General features: G+C 43.6%; 1 protein-coding gene across 1 annotated transcript in view; it reads left to right on the plus strand.

Annotated features, from left to right (window-relative positions):
* The window catches only part of LOC135505724 (kelch-like protein 29), a 535,325-nt gene that overhangs the window by 19,304 nt on the left and 497,124 nt on the right, over window positions 1-18,897 (plus strand). Inside the window, exon 2 of the mRNA XM_064924798.1 lies at window positions 2,969-3,034. The gene's annotated coding sequence lies outside the window, so the exon portion shown is untranslated. The remainder of the gene's footprint in view (window positions 1-2,968; window positions 3,035-18,897) is intronic.

The raw sequence follows: 18,897 nt of genomic DNA on the forward strand, positions 1-18,897 counted from the left end.
GAAATATTACATAAATATTCAGACCTTTTACTCAGTACTTTGTTGAAGCACCTTTGGCAGTGTTAACAGCCTCGAGTCTTCTTGGGTATGACGCTACGAGCTTGGCACACCTGTATTTGGGGAGTTTCTCCCATACTTCTCTGTAGATCCTCTCAAGCTCTGTCAGGTTGGATGGGGAGCATTGCTGCACAGCTATTTTCAGGTCTCCCCAGCGAAGTTCGATCAGGTTTATGTCCGGTGCCCTGGCTGGTCCACTCAAGGACATTCAGAGACGTGTCCCGAAGCCACTCCTGCGTTGTCTTGTCTGTGTGCTTAGGACCGTTGTCCTGTTGGAAGGTGAACCTTCGCCCCAGACTGAGGTATTGAGTGCTCTGGAGCAGGTTTTCATCAAGGATCTCTCTCTGTACTTTGCTCTGTTCATCTTTTCTTTGATCCTGACTAGTCTCCCAGTCAATACTGCTGAAAAACATCCCCACAGCATGATTCTGCCACCACCATGCCTCACCGTAGGGATGGTGCCAGGTTTCCTCCAGACGTGCCGCTTGGCATTCAGGCCAAAAAGTTACATCTTGGTTTCATTAGACCAGTGAATCTTGTTTCTCATGATCTGAGAGTCTTTAGGTGCCTTTTGGCAAACTCCAAGCAGGCTCTCATGTGCCTTTTTACTGAGGAGTGGCTTCTGTCTGGGCCACTACCATAAAGGCCTGATTGGTTGAGTGCAGCAGAGATGGTTATCCTTCTGGAAGGTTCTCCCATCCCCACAGAGGAACTCTGAAGCTCTGTCAGTGACCATCACCTCCCTGATCAAGGTCCTTCTCCCTCGATTGCTCAGTTTGGCCGGGCGGCCAGCTCTATGAAGAGTCTTGGTGGTTCCAAACTTCTTCCATTTAAGAGTGATGGAGGCCACTGTGTTCTTGGGGACCTTCAATGCTGCAGAAATGTTTTGGTACCCTTCCCCTCAGAGTTCTACGGACAATTCCTTTGACCTCAACTGTGGGACCTTATGTAGACAGGTGTGTGCCTTTCCAAATCCTGTCCAATCAATTGAATTTACCACAGGTGTATTCCAGTCATGTTGTAGAAACATCTCAAGGATGATCAATGGAAACAGGATGCACCTGAGCTCAATTTCGAGTCTCATAGCAAAGGGTCTGAATACTTATGCAAATAAGGTATTTCTGGTTTTATTTTTTTGATAAATGTGCAAAAATTTTAGAAACCAGTTTTCCCTTTATCATTATGGGGTATTGTGTGTTTGTGTGTGTGTGTATATAGCTGAGGCTGTTCTATTTATTTAATACATTTTAGAATAAGGCTGTAACATAACAAAATGTGGAAAATGTCAAGGGGTCTGAATACTTTCCTCAGGCACTGTATAATATGTCTACAACTGCAGACAACACCCCAAACTATTAATAACATGAGTCTATTCACACTAGCCAGCCACTGTTTTTACTATTCACTAAGGTCAAATGTGCAGCATTTTGAGAGGTGTTTCAAATCTTGCACATTCATCATAATGGAATTCATCCATCCATGGCTTTGAGGGGAAAAGAAACATGTATGAATGTTCTCACAGTTGCCTGAATTAAAGGCCTTTTTAGAGAATAATTTGATCGTTTCTCTGAGCTGTGGGTCATTTCTTATCGTTTACTTGCCAGATGTCCAACATCAGCACCTTTTTTTGTTTGGTTGAAACATGACTAACCTCTCAAACACGGCTTTGAATGGCAGATGGAGACATGACAAAACAATCAATGACGTCCTTGTATTTAGGCAAATTGCCATTTAGGTAGTGGTATTGTCTGGATGGTATTGTCTGCAATAGTTATTGAGACCTTGAGGGGAAAACCCTGGTTTCCAGCCATTACCATCCTCTGGTCTCCATCTCCCTGTCTCTCTGGGATGGATGACATCATGACATGAGATCATAAGATCATAGATCACGTTGTGGTGACTTCCGAACACTGTCACCGTGGACCAGTCAGAAACGGCCTTGTTTATGAAACAACAAAGCGTTGTTTACGTTCGTTCCACAATAGAGACCTTTGAAGTGCCATCACCCATACAGAATGCTGGCTTTGTTATCAGCTGATTTTAAAGACAAGCGTTCAGTTCTAAACGCAACATAAAATACTGGTCATTTAGTTCTAAACGCAGCATACAAGACTGGTCATTTAGTTCTAAACGCAGCATACAAGACTGGTCATTTAGTTCTAAATGCAGCATACAAGACTGGTCATTTAGTTCTAAATGCAGCATACAAGACTGGTCATTTAGTTCTAAATGCAGCATACAAGACTGGTCATTTAGTTCTAAATGCAGCATACAAGACTGGTCATTTAGTTCTAAATGCAGCATACAAGACTGGTCATTTAGTTCTAAATGCAGCATACAAGACTGGTCATTTAGTTCTAAATGCAGCATACAAGACTGGTCATTTAGTTCTGGCATGCAGGTGTTGGATGGTGTAACACCTCTGACCTGTATCGTTTGCTCAGACTACTCCCTGGGATCATGTTCAATTCCAGCCATGCTTCCAACCTGACCTTTACCAATCTCTGTCTGGTCTAACATTGACCTCTAAACGTGTATACACAGACGCACACATGCCCACATACATTCACACTCCTGCACGTGCAGATGTGTACACACACACACACACACACACACACACACAGTGCATGTACACACAGAAAGAGAGGGAGAGAAATATGCTTTATCAGATATCCGTCAGGTTTAGCTGTAGTGTATCACACACCATGTTTGGGATGTAATTTGTCTGCACTCAAAGATTACCACAAGCATGTTTTTGAATTGTCCATGCAGTCCAATTGGTGTGTGAGTGAACTGATGTCTGATTTGAAGTAAACCTATTTTGGATAGATGATGAGACTGATGCTAATTATTGGTATAAGTGTGTTTTCCCTTTTCTCACCAATATGCTGTGGTGTTATTGTTTCTGCAGGTGTAGACGGCAATACTCAGATCTCATTTGTCTGTGATGAGAATCGCCATCCACCAGAGACCTAAGGTACGGTAAGATATCAAACGCTCATTATCTCATCTACCAATAAACAATTCATCATGCCTGGAGAAAAACCACCAATCATGAATATATATACACACACACACACACACACACACACACACCCCTCAAATGACTAGGTAATCTGATGCAGTCGAACACACCATTTTCAAGCAAACATTGAAATATTGATGTTGATTTCCCTGAAACTGTCTCAGTGACTGATGGTGATTTCACAGTATAGCTCTCTTTTGACGTTTATAAAGATTGTTTTGAGTGTTGTTGGAAAAACTGATGCTATTACTGTTGCATATTCATGAGCCTTTTGTGAGCTGTTGAGGTTTATATGGTTGAAGTAATTCGTTCAGGGTCAGATGCATAACAAAATGACAAACGCAAACCTAGTGCTGTATTTTCTGCATATAATATTTGAGCAGACTTTAGTTCATGTCTCTTGGTATTAGAACAGCAAGGGGAAAAAGTGTAACGAGTTAGGCTCTAAATATTTCTGAGTTTGGTAATTAGACTTAAATTACACCCCTTTGATCATGTGGTATGGTGTGTGATTGTGTGTGCACATTTATGCGATTTGTTTAATTAGTGGGGGGGGTCAAATCACTTGAATTACTTGATTCACTGCTTCATTAATTTTGATTGACTTCTCTCCTTACAAATGAGGGAGGGAGGGAGGGAGAGAGGGGAGGGTGACCTAGGTCTGTCTTTTTGTCTAGTCCTACCTGCCATGATCTTGGAATTCTGAGAGCAAGCAACAAAAAAAAACCCGCAGCCAGTCACCAAGCAATTATGGGTTTAGTGTCCGGTCTCGGGTCATTAAGAGATAGGATTACTGCTGGGCCGGAGGACCCCAGGAATGTGTCGTCCCCTCTGGTGGCCCGACTTACCGCTGATGAAATGGAATTGAATTAATGGGGCTGCCCACAGCGCTGCCTGATTAAAATGACACACACGGCTTTGATCCATGCTGGTCCCTCGAGGGACATAGGGGGGTGGGGTGAAGGGGGATTGGGAGGAGGGTGTGTGTGTGATTATTTTAATTTGATTTAACCCTTATTTTACCAGGTGTCACTCGGCTGTGTGCTTGGCTTGGGTCAGTGCACCCCTGATTTTAACACTACTCAGTATGTGTGCTGGGGTCCATCTCCCAACCCCACAACCTTCTCACTGGGAGGAGGGCTGAACCTGTCAGGTGCAGAACTGGTTGCCTGATTTCCGGTCGTCAATGGGTTAAAAAAAGAAACAACTACAGAGAGCAGCTGTAGATCCGAGATGGGTGACTCCAAATATAACATTGTCAAATAGAAATATATTAAACCAAATACAGTTAATGTTTGACTTTGCGATGCACCTTTGACTGGAAACATCTCAGTATATATTTTGTCTGAAATACTGCAAATAGAAGTAAATATGTTGAAGATTAACAAAACCAAATCAAATGCAGTAATATTTGTCTTTTGAGATGGAAAGTAAAATTGGAGATACAGGGAGCTACATTACATTAAACTAAACCAAGTTAGGGACGCTGGTTTCTGCATACTCTGGTCAGCTAGGGCCGCTGGTTTCTGCATACTCTGGTCAGCTAGGGCCGCTGGTTTCTGCATACTCTGGTCAGCTAGGGCTGCTGGTTTCTGCGTCCCCCGGTTAGCTAGGGCCGCTGGTTTCTGCGTACTCCGGTTAGCTAGGGCCGCTGGTTTCTGCGTACTCCGGTTAGCTAGGGCCGCTGGTTTCTGCGTCCCCGGTTAGCTAGGGCCGCTGGTTTCTGCGTACTCCGGTCAGCTAGGGACGCTGGTTTCTGCGTACTCCGGTCAGCTAGGGCCGCTGGTTTCTGCGTACTCCGGTTAGCTAGGGACGCTGGTTTCTGCGTACTCCGGTTAGCTAGGGCCGCTGGTTTCTGCGTACTCCGGTTAGCTAGGGACGCTGGTTTCTGCGTACTCCGGTCAGCTAGGGCCGCTGGTTTCTGCGTACTCCGGTCAGCTAGGGACGCTGGTTTCTGCGTACTCCGGTCAGCTAGGGACGCTGGTTTCTGCGTACTCCGGTCAGCTAGGGACGCTGGTTTCTGCGTACTCCGGTCAGCTAGGGACGCTGGTTTCTGCGTACTCCGGTCAGCTAGGGACGCTGGTTTCTGCGTACTCCGGTCAGCTAGGGCCGCTGGTTTCTGCGTACTCCGGTCAGCTAGGGCCGCTGGTTTCTGCGTACTCCGGTCAGCTAGGGCCGCTGGTGTAGGCTTCCTTCACCCTCTGAAGAAGTTCAAAATGCCCGCTGTACCTTTTTTGAAGTGTGTTTAGCTTGATTCAGCTTTGTGCGGTACTTAGCTGTATAGACAGAAAATCACAAGGGTTGTCTGTTGTAAACGTGTCTGCTAAGCAGAAAATATAATGATTGCAATGATATGACCTCTAACATGGAAACCAGGCAGTGCAAGTGTGATATGGTATGTGCATATAACTGCAAGGTCATGTTTCCTACCAGCCCCTGGTCATTAGTAGTAAAACTGCCTCTGTCCCTGCCTGCACATCCATTGTCATAAAGTGTGATATGGTATGTGCATATAACTGCAAGGTCATGTTTTCTACCAGCCCCTGGTCATTAGTAGTAAAACTGCCTCTGTCCCTGCCTGCACATCCATTGTCATAAAGTGTGATATGGTATGTGCATATAACTGCGGTCATGTTTTCTACCAGCCCCTGGTCATTAGTAGTAAAACTGCCTCTGTCCCTGCCTGCACATCCATTGTCATAAAGTGTGATATGATATGATATAACTGCAAGGTCATGTTTTCTACCAGCCCTTGGTCATTAGTAGTAAAACTGCCTCTGTCCCTGCCTGCACATCCATTGTCATAAAGTGTGATATGGTATGTGCATATAACTGCAAGGTCATGTTTTCTACCAGCCCCTGGTCATTAGTAGTAAAACTGCCTCTGTCCCTGCCTGCACATCCATTGTCATAAAGTGTGATATGGTATGTGCATATAACTGCCCATGTTTTCTACCAGCCCCTTCATTTAGTAGTGTGTTTGTCCCTGCCTGCACATCCATTGTCATAAAGTGTGATATGGTATGTGCATATAACTGAAAATGTTTTCTACCAGCCCTTGGTCATTAGTAGTAAAACTGCCTGTCCCTGCCTGCACATCCATTGTCATAAATATGATATGATATGTGCATATAACTATGACCATGTTTTCTAAGCCCTTGGTCATTAGTAGTAAAACTGCAGTCCCTGCCTGCACATCCATTGTCATAAAGTGTGATATGGTATGTGCATATAACTGCAAGGTCATGTTTTCTACCAGCCCCTGGTCATTAGTAGTAAAACTGCCTCTGTCCCTGCCTGCACATCCATTGTCATAAAGTGTGATATGGTATGTGCATATAACTGCAAGGTCATGTTTTCTACCAGCCCCTGGTCATTTAGTAGTAAAACTGCCTCTGTCCCTGCCTGCACATCCATTGTCATAAAGTGTGATATGGTATGTGCATATAACTGCAAGGTCATGTTTTCTACCAGCCCCTGGTCATTAGTAGTAAAACTGCCTCTGTCCCTGCCTGCACATCCATTGTCATAAAGTGTGATATGATATGTGCATATAACTGCAAGGTCATGTTTTCTACCAGCCCTTGGTCATTAGTAGTAAAACTGCCTCTGTCCCTGCCTGCACATCCATTGTCATAAAGTGTGATATAGTATGTGCATATAACTGCAAGGTCATGTTTTCTACCAGCCCCTGGTCATTAGTAGTAAAACTGCCTCTGTCCCTGCCTGCACATCCATTGTCATAAAGTGTGATATAGTATGTGCATATAACTGCAAGGTCATGTTTTCTACCAGCCCTTGGTCATTTAGTAGTAAAACTGCCTCTGTCCCTGCCTGCACATCCATTGTCATAAAGTGTGATATGGTATGTGCATATAACTGCAAGGTCATGTTTTCTACCAGCCCCTGGTCATTAGTAGTAAAACTGCCTCTGTCCCTGCCTGCACATCCATTGTCATAAAGTGTATACATTACACTAATTTGAAGCCTGATCTCGCACTCACACACTGTATACAGACTGCAACACGCAGACATTAACATTGAAGCATCGTCTCTCAGCCGAGTGATTAAGACATTGCGCCCAGTAGGGGGTCGGGGGGAGAGTGGAGACCCCTGGGGATGGAACACACAGCAGGGGTCACATGACAACACACAATCCCCAACACCCCCCATGCTGCACCACACGGGTCACAACATGACATCTCACCCGGGCCATTGAGCCTAATATCTGTGAAGGAGCTACTGATGCACGCGCACAAACAATCAGCATCAGCCTGTTCACCATCCATTAGGGACCATGGTTTAGCATAAACTCCATCTCCAACGCTAGCCAGAATTCTTACTCTATACGTTTGCATTACAATGTTGCCTGCTGTGTTTTCTTTTCTTCTAAAGTACACTTCAGTAGGTGGTTTCAGTGAGAGAATGAGTATCATAGCAGTGGGTGATATAAGTCAGGGAAAAGCTGAAACAGAGAAACTTCAATCCACTTGACACCTGTATGTGTGAATTTATCTAGCTGTGGAGTGTTTAGGGATCCTCTCAGCAATATCTCTTTAGTGTCTCTGTGTCTGTCTCTTTCAATTCAATGGGCTTTATTGACAGTTCCAGTCAAAAGTTTGGACTACCCTATTCATTCATTTTCTTTATTTTTTGCTATTTTCTACGTTGTATAATAATAGTGAAGACATCAAAACTATGAAATAGCACATATGGAATCATGTAGTAACCAAATAAGTGTGAAACAAATCAAAATATATTTAACATTTTAGATTCTTCAAAGTAGCCACCCATTGCCTTGATGACAGTACAATGCATTGAGGGTAATGAAATACACTTAATTTCAAGAGTAATAACTAATAGTACATGGCTAATAAATAAACAAACAAATGTACATGATGATCGTTACACTATGTATTACTTGTAAGTCACTCCTTTACGTTTTCCACATTTTGTTAGGTTACAGCCTTATTCTAAATTCCTCATCAATCTACACACATTCTCCATAATGACAAAGCAAAAACAAGTTTTGAGATTTTTTTTGCTAATTTATCTATATATTTTTTAATCAACCGTTTACTCAGTACTTTGTTGAAGCTCCTTTGGCAGCAATTACAGCCTCGAGTCATCTTGGGTATGACGCTACAAGCTTGGCACACCTGTATTTTGGGAGTTTCTCACATTCTTCTCTGCAGATCCTCTCAAGCTCTGTCGGGTTGGATAGGGAGCGTTGCTGCACAGCTATTTTCAGGTCTTTCAGAGATGTTTGATCGGGTTCAAGTTTGTGCTCTGGCTGGGCCACTCAAGGACATTCAGAGACTTGTCCAAAAGCCATTCCTGCATTGTCTTGGCTGTGTGCTTATGGTCGTTGTCCTTTTGGAAGGTGAACCTTCACACCAGTCTGAGGTCCTGAGTGCTCTGGAGAAGGTTTTAATCAAGGAACTATTTTGTACTTTGCTCCGTTCATCTTTGCCTCAATCCTGACTAGTCTCCCTGTCTCCTAATTCCTTCGACCTCATGGCTTGGTTTTTGCTCTGACATGCATTGTCAACTGTGGGACCTTACACAGACAGGTGTGTGTCTTTCCAAATCATGTCCAATCAAATTTAATTTCCCATAGGTGGACTCCAATTTGTAGAAACATTTCAAGGATGCTCCATGGAAACAGAATGCACCTGAGCTCAATTTTGAGTCTCATAACAAAGGGTCTGAATCCTTATTTACATAAGGTATTTCTGTTTATTTTTTATACATTTGCAAAAATGTATAAAAAACAGTTTTCACTTTGTCATTATGGAGTATTTTGTGTAGATTGCTAAGGAGTTTTATTTAATCAATTTTGAATGTTATAACAAAATGTGAAAAGTCGAGTGGCCAGAATACTTCGAAGGCACTGTACAATGTAAATGCTTCAGAGTATTAATGGTCATGGGATGTCCCTCGGGCTATGGCATTTAGATAGAAATACATATACACACAGTATATAGTCAAAAGTTTGGACACACCTACTCATTAAAGCATGTTTCTTAATTTTTGTACTCTTTTCCACATTGTAGAATAATAGTGAAGACATCAAAACTATGAAATAACACATGGAATCATGTAGTAACCAAAAAAGTGTTAAACAAATCAAAATATATTTTAAATTCTTTAAAGTAGCCACCCTTTGCCTTGATGACAGCTTTGCACACTCTTGGCATTCTGTCAACCAGCTTCACCTGGAATGCTTTTCCAACTCATCCCAAACCATCTCAATTGGGTTGGGGGATTGTGAGGCCAGGTCATCTGATGCAGCACTCCCTGACTCTCCTTCTTGGTCAAATAGCCTTTACACAGCCTGTAAGTGTGTTGGGTCATTGTCCTGTTGAAAAACAAATGATAGTCCCATTAAGTGCTAACCGGATGAGATGGCGTATCGCTGCACAATGCCGTGCTGGTTAAGTGTGCCTTGAATTCAATACAAATCGCAGACCGTTTCACCAGCAAATCACCCACACACCATCACACCTCCTCTTCTGTGCTTCACGGTGAGATCCACACATGCGGAGATCATCCGTGTACCTACTCTGAGTCTCACAAAGACACAGCAGTTGGAACTAAAAATCTGCAATTGCGCAGTCTCCTCTGAACAGTTGACGTGGCTGTTACTTGAACTCTGTGAAGCATTTATTTGGGCTGCAATCTGAGGTGCAGTTAATTGAGATTCTGCAGAAGAGGAAACTCTGGGTCTTCCTTTACTGTGGCTGTCCTCATGAGAGCCAGTTTCATTATAGCACTTTTTGTGACTGCAAAACTAACTTTTAACACCTGATAGTTGAAACGAATTACAGGGGACTACCTCGTGAAGCTGGTTGAGAGAATGCCAAGAGTGGGCAAATCTCTCATCAAGGCAAAATGTGGCTACATTTACATTTACATTTAAGTAATTTAGCAGACGCTCTTATCCAGAGTGACTTACAAATTGGATACTTTGAAGAATATAAAATATTTGTTTTAACACTTTTGTGGTTACTACATGATTCCATATGCGTTCTTTCATAGTTTTGATATCTTCAATATTATTCTACAATGTAGAAAATAGTCAAAATAAAGAAAACCCTGGAGTGAGAAGGTGTCTAAACTTTTGACTGGTACTGTATACAGCTGAAGTTGGAAGTTTACATACACTTAGGTTGGAGTCATTAAAACTCGTTTTTCAACCATTCCACAAATGTCTTGTCAACAAACTATTGTTTTGGCAAGTCGGTTAGGACATCGACTTTGTAAATGACACAAGTAATTTTTCCAACAATTGTTTACAGGCAGATTATTTCACTTATAATTCACTGTATCACAATTCCAGTGGGTCAGAAGTTTACATACACTAAGTTGACTGTGTCTTTAAACAACTTGGAAAATTCCAGAAAATGATGTAATGGCTTTAGAAGCTTCTGATAGGCTAATTGACATTTGAGTCAATTGGAGGTGTACCTGTGGCTGTATTTCAAGGCCTACCTTCAAACTCAGTTCCTCTTTGCTTGACATCATGGGAAAATCCAAATCAGCCAAGACCTCCACAAGTCTGGTTCATCCTTGGGAACAATTTCCAAATGCCTGACGGTACCATGTTCGTCTGTAGAAACAATAGTGTGCAAGTATAAACACCATGGGACCATGCAGCCGTCATACCACTCAGGAAGGAGACGCGTTCTGTCTCCTAGAGATGAACGTACTTTGGTGCGAAAAGTGCAAATCAATCCCAGAACAACAGAAAAGGACCTTGTGAAGATGCTGGAGGAAACCGGTACAAAAGTATCGATATCCACAGTAAAACGAGTCCTATGTCGACATAACCTGAAATGCCGCTCAGCAAGGAAGAAGCCACTGCTTCAAAACCGCAATAAAAAAGCCAGACAACGGTTTGCAACTACACATGGGGACAAAGCTCGTACTTTTTAGAGAAATGTCCTCTGGTCTGATGAAACAAAAATAGAACTATTTGGCAATCATGGCCATCGTTATGTTTGGAGGAAAAAGGGGGATGCTTGCAAGCCGAAGAACACCATCCCAACCGTGAAGAACGGGGGTTGCAGTGTCATGTTGTGGGGGTGATTTGCTGAGAGAGGGACTAGTGCACTTCACAAAATAGATGGCATCATGAGAGAGGAAAATTATGTGTATATATTGAAGCAACATCTCAAGACATCAGTCAGGAAGTTGGTTGCAAATGGGTCTTCCAAATGGACAATGACTCGTGTATAAACTCAGCAAAAAAATAAACATCCCTTTTTCAGGATCCTGTCTTTCAAAGATAAGTTATTTGGATTTTTACAAATTAACTTCACAGATCTTCACTGTAAAGGGTTTAAACACTGTTTCCCATGCCTGTTCAATGAACCATAAACAATTAATGAACATGCACCTGTGGAATGGTCGTTAAGACACTAACAGCTTACAGACGGTAGGCAATTAAGCTAAGTTATGAAAACCTATGACACTAAAGAGGCCTTTCTACTGACTCTGGGAAAAACACCAAAAGAGAGAGACCTAGGGTCCCTGCTCATTTGCGTGAACATGCCTTAGGCATGCTGCAAGGAGGTATGAGGACTGCAGATGTGGCCAGGGCAATAAATTGCAATGTCCGTACTGTGAGACACATAAGACAGCGCTACAGTGAGACAAGACGGACAGCTGATCGTCCTCGCAGTGGCAGACCATGTGTAACAACACCTGCACAGGATCGGTACATCCGAACAGGACCGGTACAGGATGGCAACAACATCTGCCCGAGTTACACCAGGAACTCACAATCCCTCCATCAGTGCTCAGACTGTCCGCAATATGCTGAGAGAGGCTGGACTGTTGTAAGGCATGTTCTCACCAGACATCACCGTCAACAACGTCGCCTATGGGAAGAAACCCACCGTCGAAGGACCAGATAGGACTGGGAAAAATGCTCTTCACTGACGAGTCGTGGTTTTGCCTAACCAGGGGTGATGGTCGGATTCGCGTTCATCGTAGAAGGAATGAGCGTTACCCCAAGGCCTGTACTCTGGTGCGGGATCGATTTGGAGATGGAGGGTCCGTCATGGTCTGGGGCGGTGTGTCACAGCACCATCGGACTGAGCTTGTTGTCAATGCAGGCAATCTCAACGCTGTGCGTTACAGGGAAGACATCCTCCTCCCTCATGTGGTACCCTTCCTGCAGGCTCATCCTGACATGACCCTCCAGCATGATAATGCCACCAGCCATACTGCTCGTTCTGTGTGTGATTTGCTGCAAGACAGGAATGCCAGTGTTCTGCCATGGCCAGCGAAGAGCCCGGATCTCAATCCCATTGAGCATGTCTGGGACCTGTTGGGTCGGAGGGTGAGGGCTAGGGCCATTTCCCCCCCCCCCCGCCACACAGAAATGTCCGGGAACTTGCAGGTGCCTTGGTGGAAGTGTGGGGTAACATCTCACAATAAGAACTGGCAAATCTGGTGCCATCCGTCTCTGAGTCTGTATTTGGTCTGTTTTCCTTTCTGTCTTTCTCTTTGTCTGTCTCATTTTCTGTCTCTTTGTCTTTCTCGCTCTCTCTGTCTCTGTGTCTCTGTGCATGTGTCTTTCTCCAGTGACTGAAGGAGAAAAGGAACATGCTATTATAACACATATACAGAGTTCCATAAAAACTATATAGAAGGAAGTGAATTATGAAGTGCTCAACCTATTTTGACAAATGTCATATTTTAAGTAGCGTTATTGCTGTTCTGATACACTATTACACCATATAGTTCTTTATACTGGTAATAAAATAAGTCCCCAGATCTTCTGAGAACATTACAGGCACAGATATTGTTTCAGTGAATAACTACCCCTGCCACTGTTGCTCTAATGTGTCCTCTTCTCCAGTAGGCCTTAAGGGGAATTTTTGAACATAAAACCAATTCCTTTGTCTGTTTCTGTGTCCAGTTGCAGTGGTGGGCAGGGGGATATGCTGTCAGACCTCTGCTACTGTGGCTCCAAAATGGTGGGGGCTCAAGAGGAAGTGGCTGTGAGGGAAGGAGATCAAACAACATACTGTATGCCTAACAGAGCAGTACCTTGTGTGATTGCCTGCTTTGTGTATGAGTATAACTTACTGTATATCGATGATAATGGACTTGATTTATTTAGCCCTTTTCCAAGTGCCCGAAGCATTGTATATCAGTACTGTAGTAGCTTAATTGAGCACTTAAATCACCAACCACCCCAAGAAGTAATGTTGACGTAGCTGTTAATTCACCTCAAGAACAATTACGAGAGAGAGAAAAATAGCCTGTTGAGTTCTGCAAAGCCATAGTGTCGTTGACTATTGCAAATGCTATGGGCTCTGGACAAAAGTAGTGCACGATATAGGGAATAGGTTATAGCTCTGGTCAAAATGAGTGTACTATGTAGAAAATAGGGTGTCATTTCAGATGCATCCATAGACTTTCTCTCTATACGGTGACAAAGGGTGGCTCTGTCGTCCCAGTGTTATTTGCCGAGAGCCTCCCATGAGGACTAGCTTTCCCTGCATTTGCTGACAGCTAGCATTACACACACGTACACACACAGGTACACACACACGTACACACACACACCTCAGATATCCCCTGGCTGCCATTCAACCTGTTGGGGATCCACATCCACCTCATGCTTTGCATCCCGGATATCCGTGCCTTTCTAAGGCCATGGTACGTCGGTCATGTCCGCTCACTTATTCTCCAATCTCAACACATGATCTTCTCCATATGCATCCTGACACACGTCCCGATGCTGTATGGATTTTCTACAATAGGATCTTGCTTCTGCCTCTACGGAGAAGCATTAAGATTACACTATATGGTTCATATTTCACAGTGTATGCTTAGAGTGCACGAGTAGCCTGCAGTACATCCCAGATATTGTTAGTTTTACCATATGGTTTTCCTTTACGTCATATGCTGTACGACGAGGCTTGTCATATCGAGCCCCGGTCTAGATAGAAAACCGAGGCAGCAGCATCACAATACCAGACTGGAAAGAATTACCTCCTGGGGGGGGGGGACTATTCTAATACTAGCCTCTGAATACATATCTTATATAAGTATATTCTCAGACAAACAGGTTGGCCATTCATTGTTATGTTACCTCTGAATGAGGCAGTGTTATTCTGACTGTGTCCCTGAGCAGTGTAGGGCAGACCCGCTGGTATTGAAGGAGAGTGATTTCCCTGCTCTGAACAGTCCTGCTAAAATGTTCATTACATCTCTCTCCTGTAACTACCCAATGTCCTCCAGATCTAATGCATTCCCGTAACAGAGGGACGGACCTCTTATCTAAAAAATATTTCAAATATTCTGTTTTATCGTTCACGGTCAACTGGCCAACTGAGTGAAAATGTTACATGAAATAATTGTTGGTGCATCAAAGGGATTTTTGCGTATCTCCTTATGTTGACATAGGTTTTAATGTCCTGCTGCGGAGTCCAACTCATTCCACAGCACATATCTCTAGCCTACATATGTAGAGGAAAGTCTGTGATGTTTTCTGGTATGTTCAGCAGCGTGACTAAGGCAGTAAGGGAGGCAGATGACCGGGAGGTTGGTTGTTTAGGGCTCTGGTCTACTGGAGGCGTGAAGAGAATTATAACTGTGCCGCTTCTTCACAAACCAGAGCTAGTTCAGACATTATTTTCTACGGATATATCTGGCATTACTGTAGCTTTCTAGCTTTTTGCGTAGTGGCTGTATGACTTTCCTGTAGATAAAATGCTTATTTTGATGGACATTTGACAAAACTAACAGATAAGGTTAGGTCTTCTCATCCCAGGATATTATTTGAAAGAAATGGATTAATACAAATTCAAAGCGAACAATTTTATTGATATAGATACGCAGACAATCCCAATCCTCTCCTAGATCCATGGGTTGTCCACGGGATCTATTAACTTCAATTCCATCAATCAAACCAAACATAAATAGCTTTGTTTTTTCTAAAAGGGAATCTGGTCATGTTGATACAGTAGGGAAGTAAAGGGAACACCTCAGTCAGTCATCTCTCTTCTGGACCCACAGGCTGTCCATGTGCTGCCTGTGTAGAAGCATTTCAACTGTTCCACACACTGACTTTTGGACAGGAAACGTGCCGTACAGATGGCAACACAAAGGGGGGAAAAGAGATGCCCCGATGCAGATTGACCTGGCGAGGTGAATTCCTACCACAGTATGACATTTCACGTAATTTGCCCCAACTTTTTTCCCCCTAACCATCATGTTTTCAAAGCATTCAACCACAACCCATCCTCAGTTTTAACCCCATCCACTCCTGGCATGAGATGGAGATTTTATATACAGTCACCGCTGTCTGAACGGCTCGCCCGGCCGTCTCTCTTTCTCTCCAAGTAGTAAACTGAAGAATGGCAGTGTGGCTTGTAAAGTTTTTTTTTGTTTATCCAGCAGGCTTTTGTTTTTCCACCAGGCTGATTTTTAAAGGCATAACACAAAACTAATAGACTGTTGTTTTGTAGGACAATGTTAATTAAGAAATTGCTGCCCGTGTTCTCGCAATTTGAGGCAAAGCTTTAGTTTTATATATCTTGTTGCAAGACCATTACAATGAACTAGTGAGACTATTCTACAGTGTTGGGTGGTAGTAGTAAACGGGACAATTTAAACATGGCTGGTAAGTTTCAGATTGAAGCTTTGTATATTGTTATGATTCTTTTCAGCAGCCATTTATAAACCAGTGAGCAGTCGGATGTACAGAACCGTGTGTGACAGTCTAGTCTAGAGAACAGAACAGAGTTCATGTGACCTTGATTATCCCTCAGATATCGGCAGGTAGCAGGTGCACTCAGCTTTCCAGGGAAGACAGACAACAGTTCTGAAAAGCAACACTTAAATGGGCAGATACCCTTCAACTGTCAAGAGGATGAAAGGGAAGCAGTAAGGGTCACACAGCAAAAACAGGAAATACCAGCACCTTTCATGATGGTGGCTTTTATGTTAGACTTAAGGGTCGCGTTGACAGTGCTATTCAAATACTGTTAACATTTCTTCATTAACAGCATATATAATAAATAATAATAGTAATAATAATAAGCATTCACATGTGTGTGGTTCAGAACGTGAACATTTGAGTGTCTGCTTCATAAATCACCAGCTGTCCTTCAGTCGTGTCAATCACTCCAATCACATTTGATCAAATCAAGTCAGAAGGCATCAGACAGGTCAAACAGAACACCAGCATTCAGCTGGACTGCAGTGTTCCATCAGGACCTAACCCTCTGGAGCAATGCATCCTGGGATTGAACAGGGTGATACATGCCCTGTCTGTGCAGTGTGGCTGGTATGATGATTGAAGCGAAGCGGTCTCTTATAATCACTTTAAATCAGATTTGGCCCTACGATTCATGGCCTATTATAACTCAGACATACTGTAATATGTTTTTAAGAGATTTTGCCCCGTGATCTTGTTTGCTTTCTGATTGCTGCGGCACATCTGTCATTGCATCCCTGGTCCGTTCCATTTCATTTGAGAGTGAAGGTGGTTGTCATGTTTCTAAGGAGAGGATTATATCCAGATGGCACGCCGCAGTCCTGCACTATCCCACCCTGTCACTTGCGTGCACACATACTCCCAATGCCACAAGGAAAATGAAAACGAGACGTTCAAGAAAATTAAACAAACAAAACAAGTTAACCAACTAACTAACAAAAAAAGGCTTAGAATATGGTCCTCGTTTATTTGCAAAACATGAGTGTATGTGGGATGGTATTAGACTTTATCAATAAATGAATGAATTACTGAATTCATGTATGAGCTGTTTGTATGTGTAACCTCCTGGTTACTTCCCTGTTTTTAAGCACGTAATGTATTATTTACTGTGTACTGACTTTGTTGCATGTGGGCCAGGCAACAGTCCGATGAGTGTGTTGAGGAGAACACCAGTAACCATTTTCAATCTAATAACAAGCTCATTGAGTTTAAGCCTATAATTTGTAAAGCTTGTCAATATATACTGTACAAATAAACTGCTCAAAAAAATAAAGGGAACACTAGAATAACACATCCTAGATCTGAATGAATGAAATATTCTTATTAAATACTTTTTTCTTTACACAGTTGAATGTGCTGACAACAAAATCACACATTATCAATGGAAATCAAATTTATCAACCCATGGAGGTCTGGATTTGGAGTCACACTCAAAATTAAAGTGGAAACCACACTACAGGCTGATCCAACTTTGATATAATGTCCTTAAAACAAGTCAAAATGAGGCTCAGTAGTGTGTGTGGCCTCCACGTGCCTGTATGACCTCCCTACAACGCCTGGGCATGCTCCTGATGAGGTAGCGGATGGTCTCCTGAGGGCTCTCCTCCCAGACCTGGACTAAAGCATCCACCAACTCCTGGACAGTCTGTGGTGCAACGTGACGTTGGTGGATGGAGCGAGACATGATGTCCCAGATGTGTTCAATTGGATTCAGGTCTGGGGAACGGGCGGGCCAGTCCATAGCATCAATGCCTTCCTCTTGCAGGAACTGCTGACACACTCCAGCCACATGAGGTCTTGCATTAGGAGGAACCCAGGGCCAACCGCACCAGCATATGGTCTCACAAGGGGTCTGAGGATCTCATCTCGGTACCTAATGGCAGTCAGGCTACCTCTGGCGAGCACATGGAGGGCTATGCGGCCCCCCAAAGAAATGCTACCCCACACCATGACTGACCCACCGCCAAACCGGTCATGCTGGAGGATGTTGCAGGCAGTAGAACGTTCTCCACAGCGTCTCCAGAATCTGTCACGTGCTCAGTGTGAACCTGCTTTCATCTGTGAAGAGCACAGGGCGCCAGTGGCGAATTTGCCAATCTTGGTGTTCTCTGGCAAATGCCAAACATCCTGCACGGTGTTGGGCTGAAAGCCCAACCCCCACCTGTGGACGTCGGGCCCTCATACCACCCTCATGGAGTCTGTTTCTGACCGTTTGAGCAGACGCATGCACATTTGTGGCCTGCTGGAGGTCATTTTGCAGGGCTCTGGCAGTGCTCCTCCTGCTCCTCCTTGCACAAAGGCGGAGGTAGTGGTCCTGCTGCTGGGTTGTTGCCCTCCTACGACCTCCTCCACGTCTCCTGATGTACTGGCCTGTCTCCTGGTAGCGCCTCCATGTTCTGGACACTACGCTGACAGACACAGGAAACCTTCTTGCCACAGCTCGCATTGATGTGCCATCCTGGACGAGCTGCACTACCTGAGCCACTTGTGTGGGTTGTAGACTCCGTCTCATGCTACCACTAGAGTGAAAGCATCGCCAGCATTCAAAAGTGACCAAAACATCAGCTAGGAAGCATAGGAACTGAGAAGTGGTCTGTGGTAACTACCTGCAGAACCACTCCTTTATTGGGGGTGTCTTACTAATTGCCTATAATTTCCACCTGTTGTCTATTCCATTTGCACAACAGCATGTTAAATTGATTGTCAATCAGTGTTGCTTCCTAAGTGGAGGTTTGATTTCACAGAAGTGTGATTGACTTAGTTACATTGTGTTTAAGTGTTCCCTTTATTTTTTAGAGCAGTGTATATAAATGCAACATGCAAGAATTTTCAGTTCATTTGAGGAAATTAGTCTGTTGGTCTCAGATACCTTTTAAAATTGCCTCGCAATGGGCCTCAGGATCTCGTCACGGTATTTCTGTGCATTCAAACAGCCATCGATAAAATGCAATTGTGTTCGTTGTCCATAGCTTATACCCACCGCCACCATGACGCACTCTGTTCACAACGTTGACATCAGAAAACTGCTCTTCCACACGATGCCATGCACATGGTCTGTGGTTGACACTGGTTG

Source organism: Oncorhynchus masou, chromosome 19, assembly GCF_036934945.1.
Source record: "Oncorhynchus masou masou isolate Uvic2021 chromosome 19, UVic_Omas_1.1, whole genome shotgun sequence".
In the NCBI taxonomy this organism is placed as follows: Eukaryota; Metazoa; Chordata; class Actinopteri; order Salmoniformes; family Salmonidae; genus Oncorhynchus; species Oncorhynchus masou.